The sequence below is a fragment of the Ambystoma mexicanum genome, chromosome 1q, assembly GCF_040938575.1.
Source record: "Ambystoma mexicanum isolate Mex_15411 chromosome 1q, UKY_AmexF1_1, whole genome shotgun sequence".
Taxonomy (NCBI): Eukaryota; Metazoa; Chordata; class Amphibia; order Caudata; family Ambystomatidae; genus Ambystoma; species Ambystoma mexicanum.
In genome coordinates, this window is record NC_090922.1 from 492971348 (window position 1) to 492993833 (window position 22486).

The following is a 22486-nucleotide window of genomic DNA, read 5'->3' on the forward strand; positions in this document are numbered from 1 at the left end:
CCCATCACTTGCCAACAGACTCCCTCTCTCACATCAGCTTGCCTGATGAAACACATACTGTGGTTTTCAAAATACATTCAGTGGATCACAAGCACATCATTGTGCATAATCCCACTCACATCCATAGGCCCTCAAATAATGTCTGTTTGACCATCTCTTCCACAGTGGGTCACACAGCGACCACAAGGCTTGCTAGACACTCTTAATATATACCCTCTATATATGCAATGGGCAAAATATGAAACAGTGCACATCAGCCACAACCTCCATCGATGTTGCTTCCTGTGCTGTGACCTTGGCTGTCCTATCACCATGACATGGCATATTCTAATTCTAGGGGACACATCAACATACTGGGATCCACTGTATGCAAAAGAAACAATGGATGCCTCAGAGTCATCACCCAATTGTGTATTCTCGGATGGAATGCAGCAGTGTCATGCTCTGCCACAGGAGGCACATATAATGGGAACCCTGGACGTATGCGTGCACAATCAATACCTGCAGTTCACTGGTCTCCATGGGCAGTTCCACACAGAGTACATATGACAGAACAACTCAAAACTAGAACACTTCCCTGTCTCCTTCCTCACACTTCTAAGTTGACCATCGAATCCCCTGGCAGCTCTGCCTTCAAAAGCAGATGTTGAACAACATCCCCCACCATCAAACACCTCTCTGAAGTTACACATCCAGATCCCCACATCTTCAGAAAGCAATATCCAAGCCCGTTTTGGAACCCCACGGTAGATAGATGGCACCACATATCCACTCACTCAATGTGGACACGATGTTGGCACGCCTTACGCGAGGACAAATGGGTGACATTAAGACACTGCTAATGTGATCCCTCCCAATATCAGGGACCACCTCATGATCGCACAGTAATGCACAGGCTAGGAGGAGTGTGTCATTCATGCCACTTGACGTAATAGTGGCAGGATCAACTTTATTTAATTCATGATCAGTATACATCTGCAATTACATTGTCTTTATCACATTCACTTATTTATAAGTGGTTTCCCCATCAAGAGGTCAATATGCAGTCAAACTCCTTCTTATGGTCACCTTTGTTGTATATGGTGAAGCACAGAATGCCATTATAGAGACTTCGTCAAAATAACCTCACTGGGGGATGCGGCCTGACGCAGAGGAATATGGCCGCTTAGATAAGCCGCTCCGTCCCACCTTTTATATTTATACGCCATTTGGTGTGTTCCTTATCTTGCTTTTCCAACCTTTTTTTAAAAAAAAAAATTTATTTGTATTGGCTGAATTTAATCAACCTTTCCAATATAAGACAATTCATTCATATAATATAACCAATGAAGGGAAAACAATTCATCATACTAAAACATAACATAAAAGCATAAAAGTATTCAACGAAAATGTACATGTCATTCATGGAAGTCAGTTTTTAAGCTAGTGAATCTAATAGAGTACAAATTCAAGATTCAAAAAATTAAAAAAAATGACCAGTGGCAATTTGTAATGCTGTACAAGACGAGTTTAGAATGATTGCCCAACAGTCTTGAGGATCCAAGTTGCTTACATATTTACAGTATCTTGAGAAATGTGTTTCTCTTTTTTCACAAAGCGTCACACATTCAGTAACCAGGTGAACTAGAGTTTTGCAAAGGTCACAGGTCATACGGAATCGACAGAAATTACTATTCGATGGTAAGAGCTTACGTCTAACTTGTATGTCTCTAGTGATCCATGGGTTAAACCTCAGTCGGAGGATAGCAAGATGATATTTTGGGGATGGTGAGAGCATCAAGTAGGGTGCTAAAGTTCAAATTATTTTTGGTGGAAACCTAGGTCCATTACCATCTTTGTACTGTAAACAAAGGTCTCTTGTGAGGATCCAATCTGCTTGGTAAATTTTAGATTTCGCTCTGTCTGGGTTTGTGAGTAAAGTATCAATTGATACCTCTGCATGGGCCAAGATACAATATGCTTTTGTTAGCCAAGTATGTATAAAGGCATGTGTAAGAGAGAACATATAATTGGCTAACAACTTCAAAACCGAATTATTGTTGGTCGAGAGTAGGCATTTGCTAAAAAGAGCACAGACACGCCAATTGTAAAGAGCTTGTAGCAAGACTAAACCCAGCTCATATCTGATCCAGGGTCAGGGAGTGCATTGAGGCAGGCGTAATGCGTGCCTCCAACATATAACTTCCCATTGCACAAATAGAGAGGAGAGGTCTTCATGAGTGGTTCCTAGTCCATATAATAAAGTGGGCACTACTTTCATATTCCAGAAATGTAATACGGGATTTACAGAGAATTTGCCATACTTGAACAGTATGATGGAAGCCTGCGAAATGGCTGTGGTCAATTCGATGCTCAGGCGCATGACATGACCTGTTGCATGTAATTTGCTGTCGAAGAATATCCCAAGGTAAGTGTAATGAGGAACTACAGTCAAAGGAATATGATTGATAGTCCACAAATGAGTCATCGGTCTAAATTTTCTTGGGGAGAACAATTCAATTTGAGTTTTGGTAGTATTTACCTTTAATTCATTACGTTGAATATAGTTATGAAAGGCATTCAAAAGATTTTGTAGGCCAGAATTGGTTTTGGAAATAAGAACCAAATCATTTGTGTACATCAAGGCTTTAATGGGATGATTATTGAATTTAGGAGAGTCTGAGATGATGTTTTCGAAGGCAAATTTGACATCCTGAATAAAATAATTGAAGACAGCCGAGGCTAGAACGCAACCTTGTTTTAATCCACGTGCCATGGGAATGCTTGGTGACAGACGACCATCCAAAGAAAGACGGATTTGGATAGAAGTGTTTGTGTGTAAAGCACATATTATGTCGAATAGTGTTGAAGGACAGTGATCTCGGAGTAATTTAGAAAATAATATTGGTCTGCTAACAGAATCAAACGCAGCATGAAGGTCCACAAAAGCAAAAAAAGTGTTGTTTTGATGAGTGACATTGCGCTCTGAGTACATTTAAGCAATACAAATTGATGCTAGTGCCCAGGCCTGCAACGAAACCTGTCTGCAGGGGGTCACGAAAATGAGAATTAGAAGTCCATTCGTTAAAATCACAGAGGATACATTTACAAAAGAGCTTACCCGGGGCGTCTAGCAAGGCAATGGGGTGGTAGTTAGATGGTAAACTACGATCGCCCTTTTTGAAAATTGGGATAATTATTGATGTCTTCCATGATAGAGGGATTAATTGGGACCTTAAGATGTTGCGAAAGATGATGTTTAAGATAGACGCTCATTCCAGGGGGTAGGCCTTAAAGATCATATTCGAGAGGCCATCTGGACCAGCGGCCCTAGAAGAGCTTGCTTTCATGATTTGGTCATGAATCGATGAAATTGAAAAGTCAACGTCCCATACAGAGGAAGAATTTGGTTTGTGTTTATGCTTAGTGAATTCTGGGTCAGCATATAGAGACAAGAAGTGTGTCAACCAAGATGAGTATGAGACCCCATTGATCTGAGAGGCACCCTGTGAATTAGATGTATGGGCATGGAGTAATTGCCACATAGATCCTGAATTTTTGTTAGCCATGGCCCTGGACATCAATTCACTGTTATGTTGGTAGAGAAGGGCCTTTCTGCTTCTGAGCCAATTCTTGTATCTGCATTTGTCAGTGTTAAGGTCATGCCTGCATGTCGAAGAGTTGGACAGCAGGATAGCCTTTAACGCTCTAACCACTTGAATTTCAGGATCAAAGGAGTGTCTGTGTTTACCACTCAACCTCACCAGGATGGTTAAAGTGTTGACAAAAGGGTGCAGTAGTAATGCGCTGTATGATCCAATTGTGTGTTATGTTGAATAATGCTTCTAAATGATGATAAGGTAGATACATTCGAGCGCACGCGTGATCTTACTGAATTAGTGAACAGTTCGGGAGTAAAATGGTGGACTTCCCCTTGTGAGAGGGTCCACTGAATATCCATGGATAACAATCTATGGTCACTATAGGCTTGGTCAGTAATGGTCAATTTGTCAACGAATTGAAACAGCCCAGCGTCCACATAGATATAATCAATGGTGCTCGAGCTAGGTCCTCTGTGCCAGGTGTGTTGTGGTGGGAGGTCACCCGACACTGTACCATTTACCATGTGGAAGTTGCGCTGACTCATAAAAGAGGACCACATGCATGTTGCATGATTTGAACGAGCCTGATTCCAGCAATCAAGATTAATATCACCTAGAACAATTATGTGTGATTTGCATAGAGTTAACAGCACCATATCAAGAATAGAGGCTAGGCCTTCATAGAAGGACTCATCAGTTTGTCCAAGAGGTCAGTAGGTAGGTGTTCACCAGCGCGATGGTATTGGAGTGATGAGTGATCTTGACTAGTTGGATATGAGCCAGCACAGAAGACCAGGGTGAGATGGTGAAACCCATCTTCGAATTAACTGCAACAAGGAGACCAGAAGAAGGTCTGCCCTTGCTACGAATTGCCGAGAGCAGAGTAAGATCAAAACCATCCCATATAGGTGGAGTTAGAAGCCAGGTTTCTTGTAAGGCTATGATGTCATATATATGAGACAATGTATGCATAGAGGTTTGTAAATGGGCATTGCCTCGAGTGTTCCGACTGGCAAGTTTCAGGAGAGATGTATTTGTAGAAAGTAATGGTTAAGTCGGCCGATGAGAGGGGACTGGCGAACAACTGATATTCTTGTTGGTTAAGCCCTGATAGATATTGGATTTGGACTTATGCAAATGCATCGTGCTCGACGGGAACTCAGGATCTAGTGCCAGGAGGAAACCCAAATCGAAAAGCTGCATTTTGCAGCGCCAAATTGAGTTCCAGACTACACCAGATGGAATCCAAAGTCTGACCACAGATGAACTGGTTTCGGAAATTAATTCAATCTGGTCTATGTCATGGGTAGAAATATCATGCAAGTCCTCAATGTCACCAAAGATGTTCAGGACGCTAGACCGATTTAAGTCATACGTTGGAAAGTTCTGATCACAGCACTTGAGAATAAAAGAATGAGAGTGAGAACAGAATGACATTAGATGTTTGGGAGAGGGTTTAAAAGAGGAATTTGACGCAGTCCACTTTAACGAGGACGCCACTGGTTTCACTCTGAAGCAAGAGCGCAATGCATTTTCTTCGTCTTGCATCGAAGTCACAGGGATAGAGGCCCTTGGGGTCAGCGGAGCTGGGTCACCCAGTGGTGCCTGAGAGGGGCCCAAACGTAAAGCCAGGTAAGCATCAACACTGGCTTTGAGATCAGAAAGTTCAAGGGCAGAAGGAGTGCTTTCTCGGGGTGCAGGTAAAGCAAGAGGAGTTTGAAAGGAGACATAGGAGACATTTTTTTTTAGATGGTGCAGTCTGAGCAGCAGTGTGTTGGGAATACTCATTTTGTTCAATCGATTGCACCAATTGACTTAATGGAGAAAGATAAACTGACTGACTCGCAGATTGAGGGGGGTAAGGCTCGAGTAGATGGGCCCAAAGACACATTGTCAGAAGCACTAATGGCGACCTGAGATTGGGTAGGTAAAGTTGGTGGGACATGGGGCATGGTGGAATTGGAAGGGTGCCCCAGTGCTTTGAAGAATGCCATGAGTGTGTGTTTTGTGTGTTTCAGGTTGGCCAGGTTTTTGGTTTTTTTGACTGCAGGCCGAAGTCTTTTGCTTGGCATTTTGACAATGGGAATGGCTTTTGTCGGCATATTACCCAAATTTGGGGGCTGTTGACATGATGAAGTTGAGGAAGGAGGCAAATGATGTGCATGTGAGGCAACCTCTGAAGTTGGGACAATCAGGGGAACAAGAGAAAGCTCAGAAGAGGATGAAAACAGGCACAAAGTCAGCAGAAGTAGCTTGGAGTGGGGGAACAGTCGAAAAAACAAAAGAAGACTAAAGAGTAGGTGGAGGAGCAGACACGGGGTCATCAGGAACAGCTTCCGGGGATGGAACAGATGGAGAACAGGGAGCAATAGGTCGAATGACGCCTGGGATGGACGGGAGATGGCTGATTAAAGGGACAATGAAGCAATCATGGGATGAGGAGTTGAGAACTGGTTCGGTAGCGACAGCAAGATCCGTACAATTGATGGGCTGATTTTGAATGTGGCTAGTGAGAGAACTGGCACATGTGTGAGCAGTGGAAATGGAGCCATTGACATGCAACCATTTGGCAAGTTCCTCAAAAAGAGCCGACTGGTTAGAAAGTTTGTCAATGGTATTATAGAGCTTGCTCATGGTGGAAATAGACAAGTTAATGGAAATGAGAGCCGAATGGATCAACGCAAGTTGGTGGGATATGTTGTCAGTCGGATGCTGTTGGTGAGCTCATGGCGTCGGCATGGCAAACGAGTGAATGAAAGAGGAGGAATGGATGATGGGAGAGTGGATTGATATCCCTTCCAAATCTTCCTCTGACCTCAAAGAAATGGGCGATTCACTTAGGGACGCATGAATGGAAATGTCGGAGGAATCAGGGTGCAAGGATGGGAATTGTATCGGGGAAGGAGCAAGACCTTGGCCTGGGGCCAGGGAGTTGGATTCACAGAATTGAGCATGGTGACACCGGACAATGGATGAGTGTTCACGCATGCCCGCGGCGTGCTAAAAACAGATGGGGAGTTGTTAGGTGTGCAAGAAGACACGCTGGGTCTGGGTTTAGGAGTGATGAAAGAAGTGTGAGATCCAGCCATCTGAGGAGCTTCAGGAGCTGGAGGCGGGAAAAAAAAACTTGGATGGTAATACTAGGCCAGATCTACGTGGCGGTAAAAGGGGGGTAAGCGTGATAGCAAAGAAAAATCTTGGTGATGTGCTACCACATCGCCACACGGGGCGAGGTTGAGGAGAGAACACGCGTTTTCGGGCATGTTCGTGGTAAGTTTATAAGTCAGAAACACCATTCACCAATTGCCAGAATTAATTAAAACAGTTGTAAATGCTTACCAAACAAACTTCAAATGTAACTTCAAACTCAGGTTAGAATACAAATTAGGGAAAACAAAATGAATGATTGCCACACTCCGTGACTAACGCGGGTAAGCGGGAAAGCGGTACTTGTCTCAGTACTTGCCCGAGATGCGTGCACGCGATGCGCGTGCGTTTGGGCTAAGTACAGAGTCCAATGGGTGTGCAAAGCTGACAGGCCAATCCGGGTAGAGCTGAGGCGGGCCACCAAACTGTCAATCGCACTAGAATAACGAAACAGAATGGCGTCAGAAACTGGCCTCCGCAAAAGTTCATGGCAATGTTCATGGCAACATGCATGAAGCCGACACAATTAAAGTGGGCAAGCGTCACTGGCTAATAAGAGTCACCTTGTTGTTTGTTCCTTGGCAAACAGGAGTGGCAGCCACAGTGTCAGAATGCAGGCAAAGTTTGTGAATTCAAACAGGAAAACACAGCAGCTCCAAGGGGGAAAGCGGTACTTGTCTCCGTACTTGCCCGAGATGCGCTCCAACCTTTTTTACTGTTGTGGCATTTCAGAGTCGCTCTGCGGGCTAACGCAGAAGATCCGACGTTGTTCCGCCCTTTCGGAGTTCACCTTATGGAGCAGTGTGACTCGACCGTCAGATGCTGTGACTGCCCTTCTTGAGGAAACGTGCGGCGTCCCGCCTACTGTGACGTGCCGGCCTCAGCCTCTTCGGCTCCTCCTCCTGGACTACACCACCATAGGCGAGCTTCACACCGTGCACAGCTTCTGATACTGTTTACACGCAAGAGCAGTATTTAAAACTGCAATTCGTCAACTATCTGACAGTTGGTACCATAACGTTTTAGGGCACTTCATTTTATTTATTGGGTCCTTTGGTGTGCCACATAACATTACAATATATCAAAGCGAGGAATCGATACGGCACTCAGCACTGACTATTTCTTTCACCTCCTATTTAACGTTTTTTTTTATCACTGCACGTGTCAAACATCGCTCTGTCACCTAGTGCTGTGAAAAATACCTGCATTACGTTCTATTTTATAGGATTAGCTGTGGGACGAAATACATCAATTGCTGCTCCCTCATCAATATCTTTCTGCATTTAATGAATCCATTTGTATTTTGGTGCTTCCCAGCTGCTTTTACTGCGGCTCAATGCGTATTTTACCTAACTCGTTGTAGCACTGTCACATTACGCTGCATTCCAACCCAATAAGAGGAGGGTTTGAGTTGCCCACCTGCAACTTCTTCTATTGTATCCCGGTAGCACCAACTAATGAGGAGATAAGCAATAAAGATAATAAAGGTAAATAAGCAACACAGGTTAAAAAAAGGAAAGGAAGAAGATCATATGTAGATAAATAAGAGGAAGCACAGGACAACACAAAGCACACTATGTTGTGTTCTATCCGAACAAAGTCATTGTTCTATGTAATCCTAAGTGCTGACTTCGATCTTGGGATCCAGTGTTGCCACCACCCTACTCAACATTTGCCTTTAGGGTTCTCCTTTATACGCTCAGTTTGGCTCCTAACTTGTGGTATTTCTGAGTGAACGTTTCTACTTGGAATAACACCCAACTGCTGACTGCTGCAAAAATGGCTACCAATAAAAACAACCAAAAATATTTGTCGGCCACACAACACTCCTATCCCTCTTCTATCAATCTAAAAAGCCCCAAAAGTGACTCGCCACCTCCGATTAGCATATCTGATCCAGCTATCGATGCCATTTTGCTGGAAATCAGAGCTCTAAAATCTTTCATGGAGACTATGAATCAAAAACTCCAACAATTAGATGACAGATGTTTGGGCTTTGAAAATAGAATGGAGGAGGTGGAGAGAAGGGTAGGCCTTGTGGAAGATGTATCCCCCAGAGTGGCACAGCTTGAAAAATCCATCAAAGACCTTCAGAAACATAATGAAGACTTAGAACATAGGAGTAGATGTGATCATCTTCGAATCTCAGGTCTGCCAGAAGGTTGTGAAGGGTTAGGCCCCATCGCATTTTTGCAAAAATCTCTACCAGCTATTCTTCATCTACCCTTGGATACCTCATTCAACATACAGCAAGCTCATCATATTGGTCAACCAAGAATCTCTGCTTCTCTCGCCCCTCTCCCAGAACCCTGATATTCTACCTTCTTGAATACGCCCAGCTCATTTTATCAACATCCAGAGAAAACAAATCTCTTACCTAGTATGGGAGTAAGCTATACATCTCACAGGATGTGGCTAGATGTACGGCTCAGTGCAGAAAAGTATTCTTATCCTTTCGCCCAGCTCTGAAGCAGCTCAACATCCGGTATGGGTTATATCATCCATGCTCTTTTAAAGTTACACATGAAGGTCGCTCTGCCATGTTTGATAATCCAGATGACTTAAAGGCTTTCATACGCTCCATCAAGACTAAAGGCATGGACATGTCTTCTCCAGCAAATCCCTCTACCTCTTCTGTTACATGAGGTCTTCATCATCTCACCTGTTTTTTGAACTTCACTTAATGCCATTATTATGATCTTTTTATCATAACCCTGGTGGGACGAGCACTGTCTTGGCGTCTCTCTCCTATTGTGTGCCGTCTTTTTCCTTTTGACAGCTCTGCAGGTGTCACCTACCCCGGCTGCATTTTTCTTCCCATTTCCAAGCCTGATCTCCTCTCTCTTTTTTATCTTGATATCACATATGCTAATGTTCTTGTTTTTCTTGACCCTGACTCTTTTTCCCTCACCCTTTGTCTCCAAATAAGCAGTCCTTGATCAGACTCCCTCCCATTTTCCCTTATCCCCTATGTGTTTTCCCTTCTGTGTCTTCTCCTTGGTATATATCTCCTCCCCCACAATATTTGAAGCAATTAAGAAATTACACATCCTAATTTCTGAAATCCATGTTGCCACAGATGACTGGAATCTAAATTTGAGTACATGGTTCTGTGAACTGCTATGATCCTGGGCCTGGAAACGAACTGCAATTGTGGTTATGATATTCAGTATCCTCATATTCTGCTGTTGTTGAATACAATGTTTGCCAACCATTTGCTCCATAATTACAAATGAATGTGTACAGATAATTAGTACAAAGATTGTGCAGCCCACACCTCATATGATAAATGGTGGTCTCAAACATGAAAATTAATAATCAAAGAGTTTTTGGCAAACATTATTTCTGATCATGATTATGATAGTGACATGGGTAGTTCGGAAGGTGACACTTGGTCTGATGAGGATGCAATGTTCGGATGATGATGCTATTGGCTTAAGTCCAAAAGGAGGGTTTGTTAAACCGTAAATGTAATCGCATAGCCTGAATAATGTCATGATGCCTACCTCCAAGGTGCCAGACAAGACCCAGCTACCCCAGAGGCAGACATCATGTCTTCAAGGGAAGTCACAACAGCCTCAAGTAGGGGCTCTTTGGACTCAGTCCTGGTGCCTTTGGCGCCAGGCTCATATCGGGCCACAGTCCTGGCGCCATAGGCGCCAGGCTCATAAAAGGGGACTTTGTGTTAAAGGTGCTTAGTGTTAACTTACCTGATGCAGACCATGCTGCAACATCCAGGCCTTCTGAGGCCTGAATGGGACTACTTTATCTTTGGAACTACTTAACCACACGGGTGTGGTCAGGGGAGGAATACCTACCTGAGAGGAAGGATACATACCTGGAACTACTTTGAAGGCTATTTAAGCCACGCCCAAGCAGCAACTCACGCTTTGCGTTGTTCTGCATCTAGCAGCTGGACGCTCACCGTGTTTGCTCCTGCATTCTGTCTTCTGCCACTCCTGCCAGCATCCTGGAACACCTGCAAAGAGAGAAGAGAAGAGAAAAGGGTAAAGAAGAGTCCTTACCTGCTAAATCCGCATTCCGGAGACATCTCGCCGACGGTCCTGAAAAGGAAGACATCCATTTAAAAGCACATCGCATCGATCGCTGCAGCGCCGCATCTCACTCACCTGTACAAGGTACCACCACGTTCTACGGCGACATCTGGACTCGCAGCCACATCGCCGCGCCTAGGGAGAAAAAGACAAGAATAAAGGTGAGAGGGGAAAGAAAACAAGGAAACCTTAATTTCCATTACAAAGCTTACCTGTTTGGTTATTCCAACTTCATTTCGGGTCGGTGCCGCATCCTGGCATTTCCGGACCCCGGCCCCTAAGGGGAAAAAGAGACATCAGCGTTAGTGGGCGCATGAAAAGACGTTACCCAACACCCATTAAAGACTTACCTGATTTCTTCTGGATTGATCTTTGTTTCGGGTCGGTGCCACATGCAGGCATTTCTGGACCCCGGCCCCTATGGGGAAAAAAGACATCAGTGTTAGTGGGCGCATGAAAAGACATTACCCAAACGCCCATTAAAGACTTACCTGATTTATTCTGGCACCAACCCGAAGCTTCGTTTCGGGTTGGTGCCGCATCCAGGCATTTCCAGACCCCGGCCCCTATGGGGAAAAAAGACATCAGCGTTAGTGAGCGCATTGATACAAGGACACTGAGAGAACTCTCATCAAGCTCACCAGAGTCTCATTCTTCGGTTCCACAGCTCTTCTCGGAATAGTTTCTGCACCTGAAAAAGAGACAACAAACAATTATTATTGCAGAATCATACTCATTAACAGAATCCTTACGGTACAATACCGGGAAAACAAAACTTGAACCCTCTACAATCAAAATCCCAGTGAAGTAACTGGATACAACGCGCCCCTGCATGAGAAGCAGGATGGAGAGCTCAACCTTTCAAACCCTAAGGTGAGACTTCACGTGGGGGTCGCAGGAGGGTTTCGTAGAGGGGTGAGAAGGCAGCAGGAGGCTTATACTTTCTCCCGCAGATTGTTAATACAATACTCCCTTTTCACATACAGAAAGATATTCCTGCGAGCCAGACAAGCCAGATTCGAAGGTCCGGTCCAGTCCAGTCCATCTTCCGGGTCCTGCGCTTCACCATAGAAGAAGCAACAACACTCCAAACCAGACCTGTGCCTCCGTGGGAGTCAGGTGAGCGTAACAAATAATATGAATAGTATGTTGGCCAGAAGCAAATTGCATCATGTGACAAACACCATGAAACCTGAATGTCACCATTGGGAATCCATTTTGTAAATGCCGGCCATTTTCTTTTCTGTAATGCTTTGCAAATATATTCTGTGTTTCGGATCCACACATGGTGCAAGGCCACAGCTTGAACTCTGAATGCTAACGTAGATAGGAATGTAGTACCCAGCAAAAATACATTGTTTTTCTCTTTAGTAAGGCCTTGAAGCTGTGCAAGAGCCGCGATTAATCAGCAGCCCAGGTGCCGGTTTGTCTTGCAAGCGCTGTTGTAAAAGGCCTTTAAATGTGAATTATATGCAACTAACGGTGCTCCTTCATGAAGGATGGTATTTTCTCAGCTTCAGAACTATCTGACCCTTAGCCCATGAGAGCAAAGACAGATAACGTTGGTTGGAATGTCTCCCTGCTAGAACATGATACTCTTCCCTGTGCCAGTGCCCCATGTTCCCCAGAACAGAAAACTGTCTCTGCAGCCTCTGCTAGAAATACTAATGTTTAGACTGAATGAAGTTACATGCATAACTGTCAATTACCGAACCCTAGCTTGTATGTCACGTATAAGGGCGGGCCGAATAATATTGTAGAATGATGATGTGTTATTTACATATATGACTGTTTTACCGCTGGTCGCTCTCTCTCTTCTCACGGTGTCTCTGAACACACGTCGTGAGGCATTGAGACCTGGTCGGCAGACTGAGATACTCTAAGAATAAAACCAGACTTGTTTGGAAAACGAACCTCACGACTGGCGGTTCACTAGTGTATGGTTATTGTGCCTTTATTCCATATATGGTCTTACATTATTAAGAGGTACCTGACAGGGTTGTCCTCTTTCCCCAATTCTATACATTCTTTCTCTGGAGCTCTTATTAGAACTTATCAGATCTAACAAAAACATACCTGGAATTATAGGAGGTGTATCACATTTCAAAATAGCAGTATATGCTGATGACATCCTCATCCTTGTCAAAAATCTCAAACTTCATCTCCCTAACTTGCTTAACACACTCTATCAATTGGGCCAAGTTTCGGGATACAAACTTAATAAAGATAAATCTGAGATTTTACCCCTTAACTCCTATTGTCTCAAACATGATATTGATGTCTTTGGTTTTAAATTGTGTGATGACTCTATCAAATATCTTGGTATTCGTTTTGCGTCCACGATTAAATGTAATGCGCAGATACTGCTGGATAAACTTAAGGATTTAACATCCAGATGGTCTCCCCTTTATCTCTCATGGTGGGGTCGACTTGACACAATCAAAATAATGCTCTCCCCTATTGTCTTATATTATTTGCACCTCCATTCGGTCCCGCTGTCTCTTTTTTTTAAGTCTACTTATTCTATCCTACTTAATTTTCTATGGGTAATGGTAAAAGTAAAAGATTGTTGTTGCTAATTTGAAAGCTTCCTATGACATGGGTGGGGCTAGGTCTCCTGATTTCAAATGATATCACTCTGCTTTCCTCCTTAAACAATCTCGCTGCTGGTATGCATCTCCCAACATTTCAGATATTCCCTCATGGTGTATATTAGAGACACATCTGGTTCATCTCTATATAATTGCGGACCTCATATATCTATCAATCTATTCCTCTACAGCTATTTCTGATCCAATGAAAGCCTCCATTTCAGCCTTGAAGTTATTTCTTTTTACTCATACTAAAACTCCTAACAAGAGCATCTCCCCATTGTAGTGGCACAATAAAAACATTGTAATTAACATCCGAGCCTTGTGTCAGAGATCCTGGTTAAAAAAGGCATCAGATTCATTCAACAAATTGTAAATGGTCCTGCTATTCTTTCCTTCCAACAATTGCAATAGCTGTTCTCACGTATAACCACATGTTTTTTAATTGTCCTTTTATTTTCAGATTTTGGCAGGATATATGGAAAAACCTTAAACTAATCTTTATGGTGGATGTTCCACTATCTTTTTTTAATATCTTTTTGTGTAGCCTGGCCATTAATTCCAGTGTTTTGCATGCCTCAGCTAATCTTTATGATCTATTTATTGTCATTGCTCTAAAACTCATCACAGCCAACTGGAAAAACTCACGTACCCTTACCGCCAGAGGTTGGTGGAATAACATCTGTCACATACAGAGAATGGAACAATGTATGGCTAATAATTAAAACTCTATTCCCAAATATAATGCCAAAAGGACTTTTTTCATTCGCTATTTTAGACTGTTTTAATACCTCTTTGCATGGAACCTGAACTTTTGTATGTACATTTAACTTTCTTCCACTATCTGTTTTTAGTAACTATTATACTCATCAGTATATTACGCTCGATACCAACATTATTGCATTTCTATACGTTTTATATGCTGTATTGCCTTGTTATACCTCCCCTCCACTCCTTCGTTCTGTTGTCCTGTGTGAATTTTGTCTGTCCCCTGTCTCTGCCTCTATTTGTCTTAGCTATTCAATGGTACCTCCTCTGCAGAATTCATTGTCTCAATATTTTCTTCACTATTTGCTGCTGTTTATCAATTCATCCAAGGTTATATGAAGGTTATATATACAGTACTGATACTTTGTTCACCTTGTTGTCTTTTATCCCTTTATACATTCCTGCACTGCTGTAAGGCTGTATCATTGCTAAAATTCAAACAAAAATGTATTAAATTTAAAAAAATAATCTCACCACCTTCATGACATGCATATCTTATAATTATAATTGTTCTTTTATAACAGGTTTAATACCGGAAAGGTTTCTAAGCGTGAGACCGTGAGTCAAACCTGTGTTGCTACGTGTTGTTTTGTTTCCAAGACAAACACGTTGCCCCTGAGCTATCATCTCAGCCTCTTCACAAACCTCATGCAGCTGTTGCTGTCCCTAGGGGTATGAGGTGTCGCAGGTACAGTCGCCTAATCTGTCACTGGAAGAGCCTTCATTTCTGCTGGACATCTGAAGGACACAATTGGCAGCCAGGTGGTTACTGGAGAAACTGGGGGTATGATAAAACCCACCAGACAGGATGACAACATAAGACTCCACACAGAAAATGTCTCTGTGCGTCTACGACTCCACAGAGGAATCAGAGGGACAACCAGAGGTATTTGTGGATGACCGCTGTCCCCAGCACTAGGATCAGTCACACTGCATAAGTGCCAAGTGAACAAGGGAGCGAGTTGAAGATAGTCTATGCACACCACAAATTACTCTCTCCAACCGCTGCCCCCTGCATTCAACATCAAGGATCAGGGAAGCTGCACTGTGATACCACCCATAGCAGTTCAACCACTACCTGATAGCTGAAATATTATCCGAACCAATCCGAGACTGCCTAGCAATTTTCTTTCTTCAATAATGAGAGTTGTTGAGCACTTTGCAGAGGCAGCCTGGGGATGGTCAAAAAACGCATGCAGCAAAAAAGAAATGCCCACTGTGAAGGTCTCCAAAGTAAGTGAGTCTGTGATCTACCATTTTAGTGTCATAGAACGCCATCTTAACTGCCACATGGACATCTTATATCAGACGGTCATTGTCTGGAACTCTGTGGTAGTTTCTTCTGGGTCCGCTGTGCCCCCTGTGTCAGGGGATGCAGCACCAGAGCCTCAAACCCCCACTGCCTCTCAGCTCATGACACAAGAAGAAGTGAGGGAAGAAGACAGGCAGGGGAGCGGGGGGGGGCACCTTAGCTCAAAGGCCACAGAAACATCACTGCGGCTGGCCATGTAAGCGACTTCCTCCAACACCCCACAGATCCACACCATCTACACCTAATGAGCATTCAGCCCTTTCACCTCAAAGCCCTATCCCTGGGGAAAACTGCATGATAATCTACAGAACCCAGAAAGCCCTCAATCGCCACGCATCTATGAATCCCAACAGTGAGAAGCACCCCAATGCCGATCACCCACACACCCCTCTTCCGTGGACGGACCTTGATAGTTCATCTCAAATGCTTGAAATCGGTTGCCACTTCCTTCGTTGTGTCCGCATCACATGACCATAAACTGTAATTATAAGTACACATGGCTCCCAATGAGCTCTAAAGCCACGCCCACGCCCAGCACATGTGCATGCTCTCATGTGGCAGACAGGGTTTTTAATCAGATGGTGGTAGGACTCAGCCTCACGTCTTGTCTCAATCAAACACTGAACAATTGATCCCCATCCATATCAATATTGGGGATGTGCACACTGCAGGCTCTTCCTCAACTCAACTGCTGAGTGACCCAATACTGTGCTTTCTCTTGGGGTTCAGTCAGTGAGTTGGTGTGCACAGTCAATGTGGCCAGTGGGTGCACAGAAGCCTCCTCAGGACCACAGCTTCTGGATCACTTATGCTAGCCCACTGGGTGCTGCATATTGATGCACGTGGCCATGCTGCATGCCTGCCTACCTCACTTGCAGCTGTAAAGTGCTGCCATCAGAATAGGACACATTATTATGACGCAAGCCCAATGCACCATCATTGTGCATATTGGCTTCGGATTACCCTTTTGCTTTATCATTGCATTTTTTTAAGGCACCCAAACATCTAACATAACAAGGCCAATATTCCAATTACCTTTGCACATGTGTGCGAGTCTTTTGACCTACAAGAAGCAGATAGGTAGACGTTTGCCATTGAATGCAAGCACTTCCATTTAGACACACACTCACACAACTGACGGCGTATGCTTAATAATATCACTGACCATTATACACAAGTAAATGGCGTTGTGTGGGTGGATTAGGAAAACCGATGTGAAAGTGCAGTTGTACAGCCGTTAACCAATGGCAGATGCCTGCACGGGCATTTACTCGAGTTCACGTTCCCCTGGTAATTCATAGAACACTTCTCAAAAGTCACCTTGCCAGAGACTTGACTCTTGACTTGAGATGTACTCACACTGGCCGGACCTCACACTAGTGCAGTGCTCTGTGGCTGTCCAGCAAATTACTTGGGTAAACATCATGCCACACTTGACATGTTTCAAACGCGGTCGGTCAATCGTGAGAATCCCTAATTTGGAAGACACCACAGAACTCTAGTCTGAGGATCCATTTGCTGTGCCGGTCACCACATGCATGAGCAACACTTTGTTCAAGTCCCTGCTATCACGCATGCACTATGGCGTCCACGCCACCCATTTCTGCACGTTCCCCACCTACGCCTTTTGCTAGTCATCACTGCACACCACTAGTCAACTTTCACCTGTGCAATGGGGATGCATGAATCTTGTCAACGTACACACAGTGGAGTTAGATTTCATTCCAAAGAGGGCTTCTGGCAGAGTCAAGCATACACAGTGAGGACTACCTGCACAACGCTCGTGTGGTGGGCAGGAACAGTCACGGAATGATGTGCTTGCCAGTCACTGTATTACACCTCACTTGAGTTCATGCAACATTGTTGTGGCATGATGCCTAATAAATGGGATCAAATCACAATACCCACTCAGACACCCACACGATGTGTATAAATCTGAATATGTGTTGAGCTGACTACCCTCTCTTACATTACCTCACCATTAAAGGAACATGACGTCACCATGTGCCCGATGCCACTGAGGTATGCCACATGATGTCAGATAGAAGCCCAGTCTGAAAGCACATACAAATTTGTGGGGAATGTCCCGCCATTGTGTCTTGCAACATATGTTTGATGGACGTGGCACCCATTTGTAAGACGTGTGTGCTGTGTGTAAGTTCCCTTTGGAACCAAGGTTTGACATGAAACAACCTGTAAGTAAAATGAATGAAGGAATGACTAAGCAGCGACCTGTGTAGAACAGAAGATGGACACATCGAGTCTGAATTAGTGCCTCCACCGGGAGCCAATATTGAAACCATCTCCTGGAATCCCTTAACCTGTGGATGAAAAATATTACATAGACCTCTGTATGAACTAGTAAACATCCATGCTCATATAGGCCAAATTATGTCAGAAGCCCGGTCTAAAAGCACATACAAAGTTGTGGTGAATGTCCCGCCATTGTGTCTTGAAACATATGTTTGATGGACGTGGCACCCATTTGTAAGACGTGTGTGCTGTGTGTAAGTTCCCTTTGGAACCAAGTGGATGAAAAATATTGCATAGACATCTAGATGAACTAGAAAACATACATGCTCAAATTGGACACATTAAGACAAATGTACTTCCGAATGTGTCAGTCATGAGACATGCTGTTGTGTATACCATAAATATAAATAAATAAATAAAGCAGCATTACACCAAAATGCTTGGCCCAAGCGGAGAAATAAATAATGCCTTTTTCTCATCCAATGCTATCATAAGCAACCTCATATTTCATAGATTGCTAAATGACCATAGTACCAGGTGTCTGTAAGATAAATAAATATGTATATGTTAATACATGTTATACATTAACATATAATTTATAGTCTGTCAGTCTCTCTTCTTTCAGCCCTGATGATCCCTGTGTAGTCAGGGGTCCACTAATGAGTGCATAATAAAAAAAAAAACATACTCAAAAAGTAGAGCCAACACCGGGCAAGAAGCAACACTGTTTATTACAGCTGGGTGAGCACAAATCAAAGAGAACACTGGATAGGCTCTTATTGGAAGGCTGACATCTGAATTCATCCTCCCAGGAACACCACTCCATCCAGTATTGCGTTTCCTTCCCACAATGGGCAGTGGCGGTCATGTGAATTAACAAGGGTAGTCCTGGGAGTCCCTGTGCTGGGCATTAGTCCCGGTTACGAGAGCCTTACCCAGATTCTTTAGCTCACTAGCTTTCATAGAGGAGAAATATCCAAAACATATCAGTTTTTGTCCTGCCCTGGGTTAGTCCAGCACCAAAATGCTAGGCAATTCTCCTCTGAATTAGAGTACCAACAGCAACCCCAGACACCTGTTTCGGTCTGGTTGAACCTCATCAGTAGGGTGAAGCTGTGCCTCTCAGAGAATAGTAAGCAAGGGGTCTGCGTCTGGATTACCCTAGTAACATAGGGTGAGACCCAAAGATACTTAAATTATGCAAATTTACAAGGGGAGTCCTGGGAGTCCCTCTGAAGAGCCTTAGACATATTTTTTAGCTCACTATCTTTCCCACTGGTGCAGAGCCACCCTTCTCCATGTAGGGCAGCTAGTTTGGCTGACCACCTTATAATTACAATACCCAGTTTTAGTTATGTTGTCTTTCTCGTAATGAGCAGCTTGAGCCCCACTCCCCTTTGCATATCCCTGTATTATTGGTCCTTGCGAGGAAACTTGTATTTCTCCCTCGGAGGCAAAACATACAGGCTGTCAAATAAGAGAAGTGAAATTATAGTTGATGTAAGCGACCAGTTGCTTTGTTTTCTCAACAGAATTTTCACCATGAGATCCCCTTTTACACAATAAGTTTGTCCGTGTGCCAGTAAACATTACCGAGAATGGGTTGGGAGAAAGTTCCCAAACGCTAGTTGCGCCACTTAACTTTTCCCTCAGACAGATGGACGATATCCTCTCTTTCGGAACAGCTCTGGTCTCTGAAATCAACCCCGACAATAGATTGGTTGTTCACAGACATTCAAATAAAACAGAGCATCCTTCACAAGACAGCTCAGAGTCTCCAAGCCCTTTCTCCTCTCTAAAACGAGAACGCATAGATTACATGAATGCTTCTCTCCAGCTGTGAACTGGGGGAACAGAAAACCAGCACCCTTTACAGTGGAGCCAAGATCTCCTCTATGGTGTCAGATATCAACAACAGACAATAGTGGCGTACTGTGCAAAATGATGAATGGGGGAAGCAATCTTGCCAAACTGACTGAGGTTTCCTGTTTTCAATCGTAGGACCCTGCACTGAGCCACACACCAGCACTGCCAAAGTCCAGGGGCACGCAATGCAACAATGAGGCTAGCTGCCAGGGCCATGCTGTGTAGAAAAGATTTGGAGTTCAGATTGCAGCAGGAGGGGTCCCCGCCCATGTGGCAATTTAAGACAGCCTCTGAGGTAGAGGGGAGGGTGGAGGCTTGCACCCTTGGCAAGTATTGCTCCTCTCCTGGCTCAGGTACAGCCACATGCGGAGGGGCCAGCCACCTCATCTCCACACCCCCACCGACCAGGAACTGCAGGCCACGTGCACTGAGGTGAACGCACAACAGGCACTCCTCGCAGGCGGAAGTAAATGGAAAATGGAGGTCAAAGAGCGAGCCACATCCTGGCTAGCCATCATCAAAAGGTTCAGCGTGATTGTTGCATTTTCACGCAAGGTGAAGCACTGCAGGGCGAGGTAGGATGATGTCTCTCGCAGTGCACAGAGAAAGATGTAATGCATGGACGAACCATGTCACAGATGACAAATGTCGAGCTGTAGTGTAGGTCCGTGGTCGAAGTAGGCACCTCTGCTTTTTTTAAATTACATTACCATTCCTATACTTTTATTTTAGAAAGAAACCGGTCCGGAATTATTATTATTTTTTTTTTAAGTGTAGGAAGAAGTTGAATCTTGCACTTCAGTGCACTGCACTGAACGTTCCCTTAAGCAGCAGGCGCATTGGTTTGGGTGTTTGTATTGCGTGTGGGGGCGAGAGGGGGGGTGGCGATGGGGTTTGTGGGTAGTGGGGGCAGGCCAGCAGGGGACGTAGTTACACTAAGTCTTTTCGTACACTTCGACCACTGCTGTAGGTCCACCACAAGTTGGCTTCAGAGAATACGCCCGGGTACATCATCTGAAGTGCCTAGAATATGAGTCAGGACAGTTGGGTGTCTATGCGCATATCATTCCCAGTTTTCCTCGCTTGGAAGCGATATGTCCTGGCCACTCGTTTCCTGGCAACTCTCCTCATGCTGCAGTCATTGTTTGTATGGACCGGAGCTGCAGTGCCAGGTTCTGCTGATATGAAAGTTTCCCACTCTTTCGTATTGGGTGAACGCGCACTTCCAGCTGCCCAAAGGTGTTTTCTAGGTGTTTGTGCTAAAAGTTAAACAGTTGCAAAACAGGCTGTGCGCAATAATTCCAATATGTGTCCCCCTGCATGCACAGACGGCTCTAAGACATTCATTGAGCCATTGAAGACATGTACACGGATTGGCAAGGAGTTGGTATGTGTGGTACATCTCCCATACCTTGCCTTTTTTTTGCTGTCTGAGTTCGTGGATGTGACATAGGAATTACTCATGCTGCATTTGGTGTGATGGAGACAAGTCAGCATTCAAGGGTGCCATGATGCTCAGGGTAGGTCCCTGTAAGGCTGCATTGGGCGCAACCGTACATTTTACCACCTTTGAAACATAGATTTACGCAGTGCTGGCCCCAGGTCTACCAGCGCCCTGTGCGAGAAGCCCCCCCCTTCTCATACACCCCTGCTGGGATGCAGGCACGGGGCAAATAAAGGGTACCGCCAGCTAAACACAGTGTAAAGTGTCAGTCAGTTGCTTTCTGTTAGTCAGTGACAGAGGTGCGGTCCTACACACGCTATCACTCACTTAATAGAAAGTGCTTGACAGACCTTGAGTGAGCTGGCAGCGCCCTTTATTTGCTGCGCCACTGTGTGATCGCACCACTTGAACGCCCCTTGAGCCAGCTCTAGATTTCTGGTAGTGTGTTCAATGTGAGTGTTTGGCCCACAGCCCATCTCATGTGTTGCCATTTGCTTGCGCTTGTCAGACCTTGCCCCATGCCCACCTTCCTGTTGCCAGCGTTAGAACTGATATGGCAACACTGGGAATCAGACTGCAGGCTTCACCCGGGAGCCATGGCAAAGAGAGTAGTAAGATTGTCTGGTAGGATGTTTCCCCAGGAGGATAAATAGCTGGCATGGGCCAGCATGCAAGTGGGATGTGTGTAGCAATCGCTGAATTTGTTTCTTCTATAAGCTTCCATACAGAGCCTGGAAATGGTGCAGGTACCCCAGCGTCAACATCAGTTTGCACGTCAGACTTCATACCTGGAGGGGCAACAAGCGCGATATGGTGTTGAAGGAGTCGCCTTCAAGGCTACATAGTCCACCTATGCACCACTGCATTCTGGCACATTCTGTGCTGTGGATAAAGCTGAAGCAGGAAGTTCAGGCTTTTCTGACTTGGCCTCCTCTCTATGTCTCTTATGCCCACAGGCAAACCTGGAGCAGGAAAGTAAAACACTGATGGACTTTAACTTAGGCCTGCATGCTCACCGTGTTGGCAGGGTAGGCCGGTGTCTGCACAAACTCCCCGGTGCCTCACATTGCTATTAAGATATACCCAAGTCATACTGACGATACATCATCATGGCCAAGTCTCCACCGTGAGGGGCGGTTAAAATCAAAATGGCCATTCCAATATTTCCTGTGCAGGCGCATTCCCCAGGCAGGATCATCACGAAAGATTGTATCTCTCTGGAACCTGCAACTCCACTGCCTAGGGACGTGACGCTGGAGCCTGGCAAACAGCTGCGGAATGGCCGAGTACGTGAAGTATGTCACTTTCTTCAGTTGCTATGGTATCTGCAGATTGACGTGCATGATGTGGCGAGTGAGCTTGGTTTCATATGGCAATGCAAAGTGGACTCATGCGGGCGTACAGGCCGGAAGACATTGGATGCCATCTGAGGGATTGGGTGGGATAAAGAACAAGCCAACTGAGAGAGC

At 44.6% G+C, this 22486-nt stretch overlaps 1 long non-coding RNA gene across 2 annotated transcripts; it reads right to left on the reverse strand.

Annotated features, from left to right (window-relative positions):
* Positions 1–908: 908 nt before the first annotated feature.
* On the reverse strand, positions 909–7551 carry LOC138529436 (uncharacterized). Of its 2 annotated transcripts, XR_011284784.1 has the most exons (3): positions 7292–7551; positions 6921–7165; positions 909–1238 (listed from the first exon to the last, which is right to left on the reverse strand). It is a non-coding gene; the product is annotated as an uncharacterized lncRNA (long non-coding RNA). The 2 variants fall into 2 exon arrangements; XR_011284778.1 differs by having other exon boundaries at positions 909–7165.
* Positions 7552–22486: the final 14935 nt, after the last annotated feature.